General features: G+C 33.1%; 1 protein-coding gene across 2 annotated transcripts in view; it reads left to right on the forward strand.

Annotated features, from left to right (window-relative positions):
- LOC113402270 (GAS2-like protein 3) overlaps nt 1–16,063 on the forward strand; it is a 106,016-nt gene that overhangs the window by 45,965 nt on the left and 43,988 nt on the right. For both annotated transcript variants that reach the window (XM_026642464.2, XM_026642466.2), the window contains one exon: nt 255–402. The gene's annotated coding sequence lies outside the window, so the exon portion shown is untranslated. Of the gene's footprint in view, nt 1–254; nt 403–16,063 lie in introns of those variants that run through there.

A 16,063-nucleotide genomic window follows, 5' to 3' on the forward strand; every position in this document is an offset into this window, starting at 1 on the left:
TATAATTTGATTAACAAACAAATTACCTTAATTATTTTTAGAACATGATTTATATTTGTTACGGATTTTTTTCCCGATAATTGTATGAAGTTATAAAGGCAATTTTTTTAAGTTAATAAGCACCTAATAACCCGTAAGTATTTATTACACAAGCCTATAGTGCTGGCCGTGCGGTCTGGCAGTGGCTGACGTGACGGCTGCCAATTGTCATATTGCACGCAGACGTCGCGCGGTGTGGACGTACACTAAATATCTGCGCTTCGTGTAATTGCCGTAACTATCGTAACAATTCACGCGGATGTTTTTTAAGTTTAGATTAATTGGTGAGTGAGAGTTCTGTGACGTTTAAGCACTGTAGTGGAACTGCAGTTATGAGAGGAAACGATAACTGATTTGATTTTGGTAAGTTTTAGTTGTTTTGATTTTACGAAGGTACTCTCTGAATTTTTTTTCTAGATTAACTTTGACGTATTGTGATTTATTATAGGTAGCCTTTTTTATTTTTAATATTTAGTAACTTAATATTAAATTTCTATAAACAGAAAATGCGTATTAAGTTTTATCATGATTTCTAAATAATGTTGAAATAATAATTAATAAAAATCGGTTCCGTATAATAATACATACATGTATTAGATAGGCCGCAGTAAACAGTTTTATTATATTTAAATAAATAACATTGTTCAAAGCATTTCCAATATGGCTGTCAAAATTTCTTAGAAAAGTAAACAATAATATTGTAATGATCAATGATCGTAAAAGATTTTTTTTTTCTTATTCTTTTACAATCCGCGATAAGATTTTGTTTTAACTGTTATATTGCTCAGGTAGACAGGTCTATTTGTCTCAAGCAGTATCGGTTGTTTATATTTCGAGTAAGGTTTTTTTCGATGAATAAATACCTTTGAAAATAATGAAAAAGTAGATAACACGTCTCGGCATTTGAAAATCCTTTAGTTTACATGAGTTCTTTAGGATGTTAAAAAGACAAATATTTAGACACATATACATATTTGGAACAATAGATTTATTGATTCTGTTTGATCATAAATCTTTACAAGCAAAATTCATACAGCAGTTGAGATTAATAATGTAATTATATTGTCCTTATACTATTGATTATTATTGTCAAATGTAATCTTTTTCTCTCCTAAAGTCGTATGGTATAATACATTTAACCATAATTTCTTAGAATTCTTTAGTAGCATAACTTTTCTAATTACCTAATCAATGGATACAGTTTAAACTCAAAGATTACATTACAGTTATAAATAATTAATTCATGACATTGACGTAAATAAAATTTCCTACAGATTTTAATCAATTTTCGGAAGGTTTTATGGAATTACTATGAATATTGAAGTAATTGAATATTAATTAGCGTATATTTTTAATCTTCTATTAAGCATAGTTTGTTAAAAGCATGACATTGTGATGTGGTGAATCGCAAAGAACTAATAAGCATTGGGAAGTAATACTAAAAAACTGATTACATTGAATTGTTTGTTAAAGATATGTGTTGTTTGCAAAAGCATTTTCTAGTTTAAATGAAACTGTAAATATTTATTATATCTATAGTTTGTAATTTCCCTTGTACGTTTTATTTGCAATAACGTAAAAATGTTTTCCCAGTTTTTCTAAAAAAATAAAGATAGATTTTGAACTTACCTTAGTTTGTTTACTACTAAGCACTTGTGGGTGAAGTATATTATTTTTCATGAATTGTTTCAATATATTTTATCTTGACTACGTGGAAATACCGTTATTAAAGAGAAATATTCAGTAATTCTTTTATGAAGATCAAGACATGATATCTATTTTGTTAAATGACTCTCACGAGCTTGACGTGATCGAAGGGATATTTTTAAATCAAGTACGTAGGACCTTCCTCACTATTTCACAAGTTTATATTCCTTCAAAATAAAGATATTAATGTGCCTGCCAAGATTGAGTTTTCCGATAGTGCGCCATACTCTCGTACAAGAGATCTCGTGGTTTTTGCTGGTGCGCCCGAATGCCATCTCCTTATATGTCTGCGAGCCTGGTACTTAGCGCAAAAACTTTGCAAAATAAATAGCCTATAGACTTTTGAACCCGGAACTTTTGTGTACATTTCAAATCTAGTGACTCTAAAACCAAAGTGATGACGATGATGATGATGGATCTTACACTAACATAATAAGATTATGCACGTAACTATGAAATTGTACGTGAATATATGTTATGCTTATTGTGAAATTAAATAGATTAAAAAAGAAATATATATTAATACTTACCAAATAGATACGAGCTTAAAATACAATTCGAACAATTTTATCATATCGTGTCAGTGTTATCTAGTCTCTAGTTTTAATACATATTTATTTTTTCATTACACAGTCAAACTCAATTGATTTATTAAGCTCATTATGATTTTGCGCTCTTACATTATTAGAATTATTTACAAGTTTCAATGGAATTTGTATCGGCAAAGCCAATTAGGTACCAATCGAACATATAAAAATTTATCCTTTATTAGAACATATCGTATTTTGTTTACTTACTAACAAGTGAAAGTTTACATGATGCGTGTTAATGTCGTCGGTCAATATTTAAAATTTACATTTAATAACAATTAAGTATTAGAGCTAGGTATATCTCAACATTTTGTTAGCTATTCTAGATTTCGCCGAACAGATTTATCAGTGTGATAACTCCCATATCTATACTAATATTATAAATTCGAAAGTAACTTGTCTGTCGGTCTGTGCGTCTGTATGTCTGTCTGTTGCTCTTTTACGGCAAACGACTGAACCGAAGTTCATGAAATTTGTTCTGATGCAAGCTTGAACTCCAAGCAAGAACATCGGATTTACTTGCTTTTTATGCCTTTCAACTAACAACCGAGCCCTTAAATGCGAACCAAGCCGTGGGCGACAACTATTGTAATATAATACCAAAAGTACAAATAAAAGCCGCGACGGAACAATGGCTATACGTAGATTTTTACAAAAAACTTAGGGTTCAAACCGGGAAGCACCGCTGCATTTTCATTTTATGCTTGTTACGTCCCGTGCTCTGCGATGGAAGAAAACGTTGTGTAGAAACTCGCATAAGATGTGAGGAGGACTTAGCCCGGCAAAAACGCTTACAAGCCGTAACTTTTTTACTCATAAACTTGATTATTTGTCCTGTTTATATTCTATTTTAGTAAAAATTTAGTGTTTCTTATTCATTCGTAATTCTACAGCGTTTTGAACAATATTATTATTCTATTAAGTATAAATTATAATAGTTTTTTTCTTTCAAAATATAAAATAAGGACAGTGGTGTGTGTGACTGCATTTTATGCATTAATAGGTAAATCAATACATTAATAACAACCCTTTTTTTGCTGTCGTGTTTTCATTACAATGACTCGATCGTCACCAATAGTGAGCTTAGAATAAATTAAGATGAGACGCGACCTACACCAACATCCAATGCGTACTTGGTACTTATTACGTCTCGTAAAATGTAAACCAATGCTACAACAAGACCACTTGTCGTGATGCGACCGAGGGCCCGGCGGAAGACGACCAGCGGGACTTATAGAAGCTAAGGTATCTCGAATATTTTGGGATTATGTTTAGAATCCGTTACGCTATGCGGGTGTCACACCGACGCTTGTTCATAGGGAATATAAAACAAACAAAGTTAAGGTAATGTTATATATGTCAAAATAGCTTGTTCAATATTTGAGTATATAATTGCTACTTGATACCTAATATTCATACCAAAGTTTTACAAGCTAACGGCAGCTGTCGTTATGTATGTATATTGTGATGTATGTTTTAACAAATTCTAAAATTCTTGTCATTCAGTACGAAGTCTGCACAGGAAATAGTAACGCTTACCGAACATAATTGAGGCTTAAGTTGATGACGGGCGTTCATTGAAAACAAGTCTGATATACAGTTTTTATTATATGGGGCGGACTGTTTATTTTATTTTTATTCTTACAATGGGTCTGGCATAGGCTTACGAAATACGCACTCCAAGTACCACAAACTGTTGTAAAACGAGATGAAGAGAAACTTCATCGAAATCTGTTTATTTTCCAGACTATCGCTTTTATTCATAGAATTTTTTATAAAAAGTAAATATTCAAAATTTATACAACCAAATTTTATGTGAATTTTATTAAAATATCTATGTTGTAGACAAGTTGGTATGTTAATACAAATTATTAACAAATATTGAGGCAATCTGCATCCCTAGATAATATATTAAATCGCAATACTTATTATCATTCTTAACTTGCTTCATAAATTTTAAAACTAGAGTCAAATTAATGCTCAGTGCAAATAAAGTAGGTACGGACGGCTCGGTACATCCGCAGTTTGATAATACATAATATTATAATCGTTATGGGACATGAGTATTCTCGTATAATAGTGAGTTGTCGGTTTGTTCATTCATCGTGTCACTGTGACCTTGGACCGTGGGAATTACATTCTTTATTAGAAATAGTTTTGTAATATTTGTAGTGAATTTGCAGTGCTATTTATTTAGATTAATAATGTTACGTGAGCTTGTACATATTATTATGTTTTATGAATAGGTATTAGTTAACAAATTTAGTACCCCCACCTGTGACACATCAATACGTCTTTTTATAGTTTGTTTTAAAACATTACGACCAGTGCGGGTCTTTTTTGAAACAGCTGTTTAAAGGGTAAAGGCATACCAAATTCGTTTAACATTTGGTTAACCTATTTGAGAGATAAATCTCATTAATTGTTAAAATGAGCTTATAGTGATCTAATTATATCTAGTTATCGATAAAGATAACTGCTATAGTATATTAACGGCAACCTTTGATAACGTGTAACAAATTACCTTTGGTTTAGATCTACTACTCGAACTAAACTGAGTGCTATAATAGGTATGTATACGTATCAAATTAATTCCCCGCAGCGCTCGCACCGGAAATTATTATTGACTGCTTTTCCGCGCCACCTGTCATAGCCGTTTGGGTTGTGTTCACCAAAATAGACGTATTGTACTCCGTAATGTACATTCGATGTGTTGCGTAATAGACATATTCTATGTTTATTGTACATACAGCCTTAGGTACTATTGTAATTAAAAACTTTTAATAATTACTAACGATATTATGTCTTATGACTATTTAACGTTTTCTATTAGCGTTATTTCTAAACTCTAACTGATCTTTTAACGTTTAGCGCAAATATCAACATTAATCGCAGTGTGTGCAGCTGTGCTGTAATTAAATAAGAGCAATCACCTTAAAATTTATAATATCATTACCGGTCCTATAACAACGCATTATACCAATGCACCTATTATAATATGTCCGTCGTCTATTCCGACGACATGAGGATTAAATAAAAATAATATAAACAAGATTTGACATCGAATCGCCGCGACATCCTGTTCGAAAGCTTGAATTATCTATGGATATAATTATTCTAGCATCCCCAAAAAAATGGCGTTTTGAATTTCGCCGAAGCTGTTATCGGAATTTTGAAAGTAAAATGGAATAGTAGGTATTTCGTTATAAATAAAGATCCGTTTGTAGTGCACGATATAGCAGAGCTATTAGCAAATCGCATGGGATACGTATACGGGTGTAAGGTTTGTTTATCTTTATTCCTTCCTCGATTGGAATATATATGTTTATATGATTAAGTATTTGCTCCGCAACCCCGCGTGAAACCCGATTTAATTGTTACTGCTGCGTCCCCGTGGCTCGTAGCGTGCTTTTATATGGTCTATAATATTTCTCAATAATTATTGTAGTGCAAAAATATTTTTTTAAAAGGACTGGCAAACCTGATATTTGAATTTAAACAAACAACTTCCCCTTTATTAGTTAGTGTAGATCATATAATATATACTATTAAGATTTATAGTATTCAACTAGAAGCGGAAAACTAAAGAATCATTTTAGTATACAAATGATTTATAGTCGTCGCTGCGCTAGTTGTGGGCCCCGTGTATTTTCCTAGCATTTCTCAGAACACACAACTGAAAAAAACTTGTGCGTTGCGTCGTCCTACATCGGGACATTCGGGTCACTTCACTGCTCTTCCGTCCGTCACGATGTTTCTTAAAAACTTGAATTTACGCTTATCGTTGTGAATGGGAATGCTCTAGGGGATTAAGATTAATGGAACCTTTAACTTATAATTATGTGTTCCCTGTCTTCTTCACGTTCATTTAAACAAGTTTATTTATAGTTTGTATCAGATTTTAATGGATTGGATGAATCTTGCAGCATGATAACAAACTATATATTAAAGTTTTTCAAAAGTTTCAGTAAGTCGTTCTCACTAGCGTGACTTAATTCTACAGAAATAGCATTTGTGATATATATAGAAATCCTTCAATAGCTATTTTTAAGGCAGTTAAAACTCATCAGCTTCTACCGCCAAACAATACCTATACTAATATTGCTTTGTTTCGGTTTAATTGCAAGTGTAGTGTAGTTGCAGGCACAATACGTCGGTACCAAAAGTGTTTTATATTAATTATAATATTACCGTCTAAGGCGAAGGTGACTTATTACGTCTCGGCTGTCCATTTGAACGTATGTCTGCGTTCTTTTGGACGACATTCCATAGAATAATATTATTTTTGTTATACTTTACTTACGGTAAGAATTTAGTATTGACTATCTGTCTAAAGAGAGACAAATCGTTTATTGCTACAAAGCTAAAACTTTTTACGTAAGCTTTACTTATATGTAACTAACGGAGAAACTAAAGATGTACGTAATTGAAAATCTTCACGAGTAGGTTAGTCGTACATTCGTCGCAAGACAAAACATTAACAGCAATCATTTAGTATCCTCTAATTAATTATGGAACCCAAAGTTCAGCTATCCACATACTTTTCTAAGATACAAGTAAATCCCTCGTTTATGGTTCGTTTTGATGACTCCCGTGCATTTCGGAAACATAGGTTTTAGTTTGTTTTTATACTAGAAAATTTACTATCTAATGAAGAAAAAGTTGAGTAAACATGTCCAAAATATAACGCGTCTCTTTATTTAAACATTACGAAACAGTACGCTCGTATATCTTAAAAATTAAAAAAAAAGGTAAAATTGCGACGCAGCACTTCGAGTTACAGTCCTTCAATCTGGTTTATAAGAGAATTTCGCACACATATAGTGCAGGACGTTGGATAGTAGCTTCAATGTCTGAAGCGATAAGCATCGTAATGCCTAGGCCTGCGCCCGGGCCTTACTACAGATATGCAGATACAGTTTTTGCTTTCTTTACTTCGCAGTTCACGGCTTGAATATTTCAAAGTTACCAGTCGTGTGCTTTTGTTTTAACGAACTCCTAGAGGCGTTCAGGTCGCCGCCCATTCAAGTGATGTGTTTAACTTTTCAAATAGAGGAATTTTAGTACTGTAAAAATTAAAATGAAAACATTTGAAGAATATTATTACATTTGAAGGTTAAAATAAACGATAGAAAAAAAGCGACAGCCCGAAAATGTCCCACTCCTGGACAGAGGATTCTTTTTATTGCTATTTTAGTTATTCTACCGTGTCACGTCTGCATCAATGCGGCTTGGTACACGTGCAAGACTCCTCCTTTGGTGCTAGCTCGGTTTGGAACCCACAATTAAAGTTAGTTTATGTATGAAGCCGGTTACATCGGCTAACTAAAAATTCCGTCGTTTGTATTAATTCGTTATATTAGTTACTAGCGGCCAGCCTCGGTTTGAAAGAAAATAAGACTTGCGAAATGTTTATATTAAATAACTGTTTTAATTACTTAAAATTAATATGTCGTAAATGTAAATAAAAAAATATTTTTAAATATCGTTCAATGCATCCACGACTTATAGATTCAAATTTGTATAGATGTAACTGTCTACGTCAAAATTTAATTGCCAGTTATACGTGCAGCCTTTCCGCAGCGAACGAATAATGTCGTTGCTCGTCACTTTAAAACTGTACTGTCTTTTAAAGTATTTATTCCAATGATATAGTGTAAAAAAACAATTTCAATCAATATTAAATGCCTAACGTAACTAGCTAGATTTATTTGAATAAGGATTAATAGGATTAGAAAATGGCTTCGCAGATAACCAATAACTTTTTCTTTCTAATTTCTAGTAGATAAACATATTTACTTTGGGTGAACCTTAGAAGATATCTTGAGTATAGACTCATGCTATTAAAGACTTTTCTGTAAACCTTTTAAGACGTATAATTTCCTAGGATATAAGGTTTAGCCAGCGTTATAAGTATGATATATTTAGTCATTTGATTGAGGAGTAGATATATTGAAAAGAGCTATAATAAATTGTGTTGCAACATATTTTTGTATACATAAAAATTTGACACAGGTTATCGCTGCTTCTTCACTGATCGTTCAAAACAAACTTTCTTGTCCAATCTCTTCAGATAAAATTTAATGTTCTCCCACTTCATCTTATCTGTAACCGACAAAGTAGTTCTTAATATTTTTACTCGGAGCATTTCTTGATTTCTTTGTTATTTCAAATGTATTTATCTCGGTTGGTTAAGTTATTTGACCTATTGGTACAACATAAGAAAAAATATCATAAAACTTATACATGATTCTATTTACAAAATACACAATATTCATCTTTTAATTGATATTGTAAAGCTTCAATTGTGTACGTCAAATTACTCCTCATTTTCTATGTAATTCTAAAGGTGTAATAACTTGATCACCGGCGGCTTAATAAAGAAAAGAGGTAAACCATGCAACCTTTGTGAATTATTAAAATTACTGCAACAATTATTGTCTTCGTTCTCTTCTTTTCTTTGTAGTTTTTATAGTTACGTGGTATAATATAGTTATTATTTAGTTCTGTTACAACTATTTCGAAACAAGATCAATATAATAAAATATTTTCATTGGGTTAATAGGTTCTGAAGCCCGCATTCAAATCTCTCTAACCACAAAACAACATCCGTGTAATCCATACTGTTTGCGTGTTCTCGTTTTACCGTAGTTTATTACGCGTGCCGACTGCCGACTGCCGACTGCCGGTACCGCGCCTCGGCGGTCGCTCGTGATCCCCTTGCTCGTAAAATCCTCCTTGGAATCTAGACTATTGAGTACTGTCACAGGGTAATGACTGCTCGACCGTCTTACGGCGTATGTGCTCCTAGTAACATGACTCGACAGAACATATTGCATAAAATGTTTTTTTGTTTACGAATACGTTTTTTTTTTTATTTATAATTTTATAGCTTGGATAAGTATGAGATTTTTTTTTAATTTTTGTGGTATTATCACGTTGTGAAAATGAAATTTAAGACTTGAATTACTTAATAAGGGATATGAAATGCGTCCGTAGTCCATCAAAGAGTTACTGTTCAAATTTCGCAACATATCCCCGTCCACAGCCACCCACGGCCGCCCACCGTGCTTCAGTTCCTCTATTGTCTCCAATTACAAAGAAAAATCACACAAAGCCTCATCAAAACCTAACCTTTATTAAAGCCGATTAAGGTTTATGTTCCCTTATTATTCCGTCACGAATGTTAAGAGCCATACATTTGGCGTGCAATAAATTCAAATAGCGTATCCGATTTGTTTATCGTTTAATTTCGAAATGGATTAAATAGTTCGCCATTTTCATATAATGCGATAGTGTCGGGTAAGCTATTAAATGATCAGTGACACGTGCTAATACTTAGAAATATTAGCCATCCTGTCTCTGTTCGATTTTGATGGAAAAACTGTTTTTATTTTGTTATTTAGTATTTTGGGAAGGATACTTAGAGAAACTCCACACATATTGATTTTATTTTTTAAATATTGTATCCAGATATTTGCCAACCAAAAACAAACCATAATAGATGATAAAGACATAATGCAGTCTTTTAATCAAACGGCTTAATTTTATATTTTAAATATATTTTTATGTACATCTTTTTGCACTTTTTGCAATTTTTCTCGAAAACAATCCGCTTGTGATTAAAATGTAAAGTCTTAATCAGTATTTCTCATTATTTAAATATACGATTGCACGTATTGAGGATTGAAAACAATATTGCTTTATTTGCTTACTTTCATTCGCTTCGCTTCGATTACATAGATCACGTTTCATGACACAGTTTCATCAACAATACTCGACACTTCGATTTAGAAAAAGACCATATTTTTTACTCAAGTGTTTGTATAGGTCATTTGTTTTTCATGGAGCCGGTTCTTTTGTAAAGTACGAGAATCATTCTATTGACTCTTTGCAAGGACTAAATGGCTCGATGTAGGTACGTTATCTCTTAATAGTATAACTATAAATACTGTAAAGTATGGGATACTTCTGTTTTTGCTAGAGCATGTTGTGTTCTCCATTAAGCGAGAGTAAGTTATTATATTATACTACCGTTAAAGTTTTTCAATTACAGGTTTTTTCAATAAATACAGGTTGTCAATGTTAGGTTAACGTATACATATTTGATAACTTACGAACTAAACTGAAACTAGTTAATAACAAGAATAAATAGAGTACATTTCATTTAATTAAGGAAGCAGCAATATCAATTTTCGTTTTGTTAAGTACCAAGTAGGTTAATAATTTAAAAAATGTTGTAAATGTTTTTTTAGTTACGATACTGTCGGTACACTGACCCCACATAAATAAAGCGCACACCTCGTAATGAGTGCTCGGGCTCGACGATCTATTTACAAGTAACAGTTGAACAACATGTTAACTATGAGTAGCTCCTATAACACTTATTACTGAATCTACTATAAACTTATTTGGCAAGACGGATCGTTATGTGCGTAAAATTTTTGAGATTTCCTAATCCAAACAAAAATACGTTGAAATAATTAAAACAAAAATGTAGTAATATGTTTTTTTCTAAATTATAATCCCAGTTAGTTTAACCCCATGAGATGCAAGACAAATGTTAAGTTAGTGTCAGTACTGTGACTGTGCTCGTGCGTGCGTTATAGACGAATACAGTGGTCAGACGAGTCGCGCGCGCGCATCGACCGGTCCTACTGGTCTAGGGCCGTCGCTAACCGTGAAATCAATCACGATGAAAGCTCTGGGGGACGATATATTTTTAAGAATTCTTATTGTTTTAAAATATTGATAAATAGCTGGTACCTCACATTTCAGACAATTAAACAAAACTTATGGTAGAAAATAAATGTTACTTTGTATTCTCTTGATTTTGCAAAATTATTTCGCTATATATTGTAAAAATTGATTTATATTTTACATCTGTTCGGATTAATCTATGTTTAATTCAAATATTTACCAATTCATCAAACTCCAAAAAAGTGTAAGCAGCAAATATACATAATATGTAGATCAGAAATAATTTAAGTAGGTATGTGAGCAGCATTTGCAGCGTCCGCGTCGTACTGAATATGAATATGTTCGCCGAGTCAACGTTTGATGTCTGTTATTAAGCGTAATAAAGAATTGCTGAAACAGAAAAGAGTCAAAATGAATATGGCAAACCTGTTAATGGCGTGCGCAGTTTCATGAAGATTATGATCTATGTAGGACAGCGCATTTCGGCACTTTGTTGTATTGAATAATTAAAACTTTAGCCGTTACTGGAGCACAACGCAGATTTATTAGAATTCGAATTATTCTTATTTTTGCTAATTCATACTAAAAGTTATTCATTAAAAAATATTAAAAAACATCGAAATGAGTGTCGTTATTATTCAGCCGGGAAATGTTGCCAGCGGTTACTTGATGCTAGAGGTTTTATACCGATTATACTCCCTTCGAGGTGTTTTTATTAGCGTGGGTATACTTACATATTTTGTAATTAAAGTAGTGAAAATTAGTAAGTACTGAATTTCTTTCGGTTCTTCTTGGTAGAATCTTATATAATACTCACCGAACCGGTGGTAGCTTTTAATTTAATACAACAGTGTAACATGACGATACAAAAGTGATTTTACGAGCCTACTTGAATAAAGAATATTTTATTTGCTCGGTATCCAAAGATAATAACGTATTCAGATAAAGTCGTTAATGTATTCGATAAATATATTTCCGCTGTACAGTAATTAGTGAATAAGAAAAGGTAAATCTGTTTGTTTATTTTTACAAACGACGACGAGAGGCGCATTGCGGAGACGGACGTGGAACCAATATTTATATTTTCGTCTCTACTCACCTAGTGTGACTTCCTTCGGTCGACGGCGCCGGCGGAGCGTGCGGTCTTCCCGAGCTCTATTTTCAAATAGAATTAATTTGAAAAGATCAAATGTTATTTGCAATGGGGTTCGTTTTAAAAACTACGATGAACTGTGTCAGGAGCAAGAGGGCCGGAGCAATTAGTTAAATTACTAGGCGCTGGTTCGCTTATCGGCGCACGTTTTTGTACAATAGTACTTATACTATGTGTATTACTAAATATCATTATATTAATTCTATCGGTCACAAGAGCCCTCTTTGCGAGGGTGCACGGAGAGGGAAGCCCGCATCCCGTCAATTATACTCTCAATACATTACGAGTATCGAGCTTATTATATTTTTCACAAAAGTTCTAGCTATTAAAATAGTTAATAATTATCAAGTAAAATCAGTCAGTTTCAATGTAGCTTTTGGTGTAGAAATATCGGTGGAACAAATAAATTTGTTTTTTTGAAAGGATGGAACAAAAACAAACCTATATACGTAGTAGAGATATCGAATTTCAACCCTTCATATGTGAGTATTTCTGCGTTAGTGAAGGGTCTTTGCTTAGTGAGAATTGTGCATTCAAGTAGTCTGACAATGAGAGACGAGGCTCGCAGCTACCGCCGCCGCAAGTAACTGGCGGGCGATGGCGGGCGACATCTTAGCACATAACAAACTTTATATATGTTCTTCATATGAAAATTAAAAAAAAAAATTAAAAAATATTTTAATAGAATAATTATGACGGTACGGCGAGCCCGACTGGGGTAGGTACCATCCACTCATTATGTATTTACCGCCAAGCAACAATATTTCGGTGAGCTGTCTTTCGATTTGAAGGATTACTTAGCGGGTGTGAGCTATGGGTACAATGATGTCCCTCGTATCTGTAGTCTAAACAACTTGATCCTCAGATTGGTGGCGCTTTGACTATGTAAGAGAGTAAACATTTCTTATAGTACCAATGTCTAAGGAAAATGATAACCACTTGTAAAAACTGACGTTCCACTACGTGGAGAAGCGTTAGACATTATCGACTTTACCAAATTTCTTGGTATTACTGTAAGCTGCAATGAGGCCTTCAAATTAAAGTTGGCTAGTGGTCTGAACTCATACATTCAATTAGCCGTAGCAATCTCGGTTAAGAAAATTATTTGAATGTTATGGATACGGGTCGTTTTGTTTATTTGCTTACTTCTACAGATTAGTGGCCTATGGCAATCTTTGTGTTGTAGAAAGACATCTTCTGTAACACAAAGACAGCCATATCTGTTGAGCAATATATGCCTGGGCCCCAAGTTTCTTTAAAAAAACAAATCTATAGATATTAAAATATTAACTACCGCTTCTCAATATTTTTTGGGTCCATGATCGCTTTCAAAGCTATTTAATATAAATGAAAAAAAAAAAAAAATGTTGTGAAACGTTTGTCTGTTAAATGATATTTTTTTAAATTATTATAAAGTAACGATTTTGTTAACTAATAAAGTTTCTTAAATTTGACTTACCAAATAAAAAAATTCTAACTTACATGAAACATTATTTGCGTGGAGGTTAGTATCATTTTACAATAATTATAGCTCTTCCGCTAAAGCAGTTTTACCAAGTTGATACGAACCCATTCTTCTATCATTACCTCTGAATACAACGACGAAAATAACCATGACACTAAGTAAGTTTTTTTCGAACTTGATGTGAATTACCATAACATTGCGTCGTATTCATAATATTTTCAGTAGGCATCTTTGATAAACTGAAGGTCCAATGGTCATGTGAACGATCGTAAACTACGTAACATATTGTGTATACAATTGCATTGTTATAATAAAAAGAAAATTGACGTTGGAATAAAATAAACGTGTTTTGCACAAGTGTTTTTATGTTCGTTTAAAATGTAATAAATTATTTATTTAAGTTTCAGTGTTTATTGTTTTTGTATTTGCATAGGTATTTATTTTAAATTTTGTGTCAAGAACAAATATACCATTTGTACAAATAATATTATACGTGAATATATGGAATATGTACATTTAAAGGTTGCGAAAATAATATTAATAATATCTCAGACGCGGTATATTTGACACTGAAAAACAATGTGTATAAAAAACACTGCACAAAAAATATTGCGTACCGACATTCAATTTATATTTCCTATATACACTAACTAATTCGCATGTAATTAACGAAACTGGTTCGACGTGTTGCGAACACCTCGCACACAGGACCTAATTACTTCACAGTTATCTATTATTAATATGTATCTATATTTTAAAAGGGGTACGCTGCGAGCATTGGTTGCTCATCGGCTGATATTTTATATGTTCGAGGTAGCGGTTAATTCTATTCTCATAAGAGCACGAGAGTGTGTAAGTCAAATAAACATGCCTCATGAGGTTAATTTGGAGTGGTTTATGGAGCGAATTTATAAACGGGAAGTGCTGTTCGGTCCTAAGGCGGTAAAAGTCGATGTTATGCTATACAAATATCAATCATTGCCGAGATGGAGGAGCAGATCAAAAGACGTCGGACGGGAAGGCGCGCCTTTTTCTGACGTGGTCGGAATGATGTAGAGGCGTAAATACTGACACGTCAACGGAATTCGGTAATGCAGTGCTGTTATGATACCTTGGGGGGTCCCTTTATATTATGTGATTAACGAGATGGTGTTTTAAGTATTCTTATAACATTGTAACTTCATTAAAAATAAAAACATTGATTTGATCAACAATACAATATGTTGCTTTGTCCATCGCAACAATGTGTTTGTATGTCGAGATGAAAGTGTGAATAATTCGAATGCGCAATGCAGGCATTCGCCGGCACTACACGTGGAGGCAGATCGGCAGCAGTCTACAAGCTGCTACGGTTACGCGTGTCGAGAGTCTAGACAATATCAATAACCAGCTTCCAGTTTCCTTCTCGTTTTAGCGTCGGGAAAGAACACCAACGGAGTAAAAAGAGAAAATATATTATTTTTAGATGACAGTTCGGGCAATTGGCTGTTTTTTTCAAGTATTTGTATTCATGCATCAAACTTTATTTGGTAATTTATTATAGTATTTAATTATCTTATTATATGTTTATAATATTATCAGAACTATTTCTGGCCAATGGACCGATTAAGATTATATTATGACATTAAAGAAATGGAACTTACAGTTAAAAAGGGTACCTAAATCATAAAATGTGAATATTTAATGATAAGATATTGTTGTATACGAGGTAGAAAAATTGGTTATTTTTAAATACAAATTTTGGTCTAGGTGTAATCATTTACTTAGTTTATGAAAGTATGGGAACATCACGGTCATATGATCTTTTTAGCCTTATGTTCTGCATAGAATACTGCATCTGTAGGAGGCAGGCGTATATACACGAAAAAAACAAAATTTTCCTTTTCCGCTATAGTGCAACAATCAAGCTCACGTGAAAAGCAAAGGTAGAATAAACGCTGCTTTAATGCTGCGCCAAATACAAAGCCAGCCTTAGCTTGTATCGTACAATCGGAGCGGTTTAGTTCTAAAATTAATTCCAAATTTATAAAATTATATTCGCTCTAAGTGTATAGTGAGTTGGAGTTCATCATAACCTATCTTTGGTCGTTAATGTCCGCTTGTCCATATCGTCGGTATACGGCGGCTATCTTTAGCACGTCCTCTTGAAACGTTCGGTAAGCTCTTTTCACCTCACAAAGCCACACCAGCCATTTTGACGCTATTAGATATTCAGTTACGATAAAATACGATCCGTTATTGTGGTTTGTTATATGTTTAAAACGATAAATTCGACTAAAATGTTTAGTATATTAAGCTCCGCATTTTCGCATTTATTCTTGTGTTCAGACATTTTAATTTCCTAAATGGTAATGAATTTTGCATTTCAAGCGGTATTTATAACGTGGCGAGCACTTCGCGATGAATGTG

The sequence above is a fragment of the Vanessa tameamea genome, chromosome 22 (genome assembly GCF_037043105.1).
Source record: "Vanessa tameamea isolate UH-Manoa-2023 chromosome 22, ilVanTame1 primary haplotype, whole genome shotgun sequence".
Classification (NCBI taxonomy): domain Eukaryota; kingdom Metazoa; phylum Arthropoda; class Insecta; order Lepidoptera; family Nymphalidae; genus Vanessa; species Vanessa tameamea.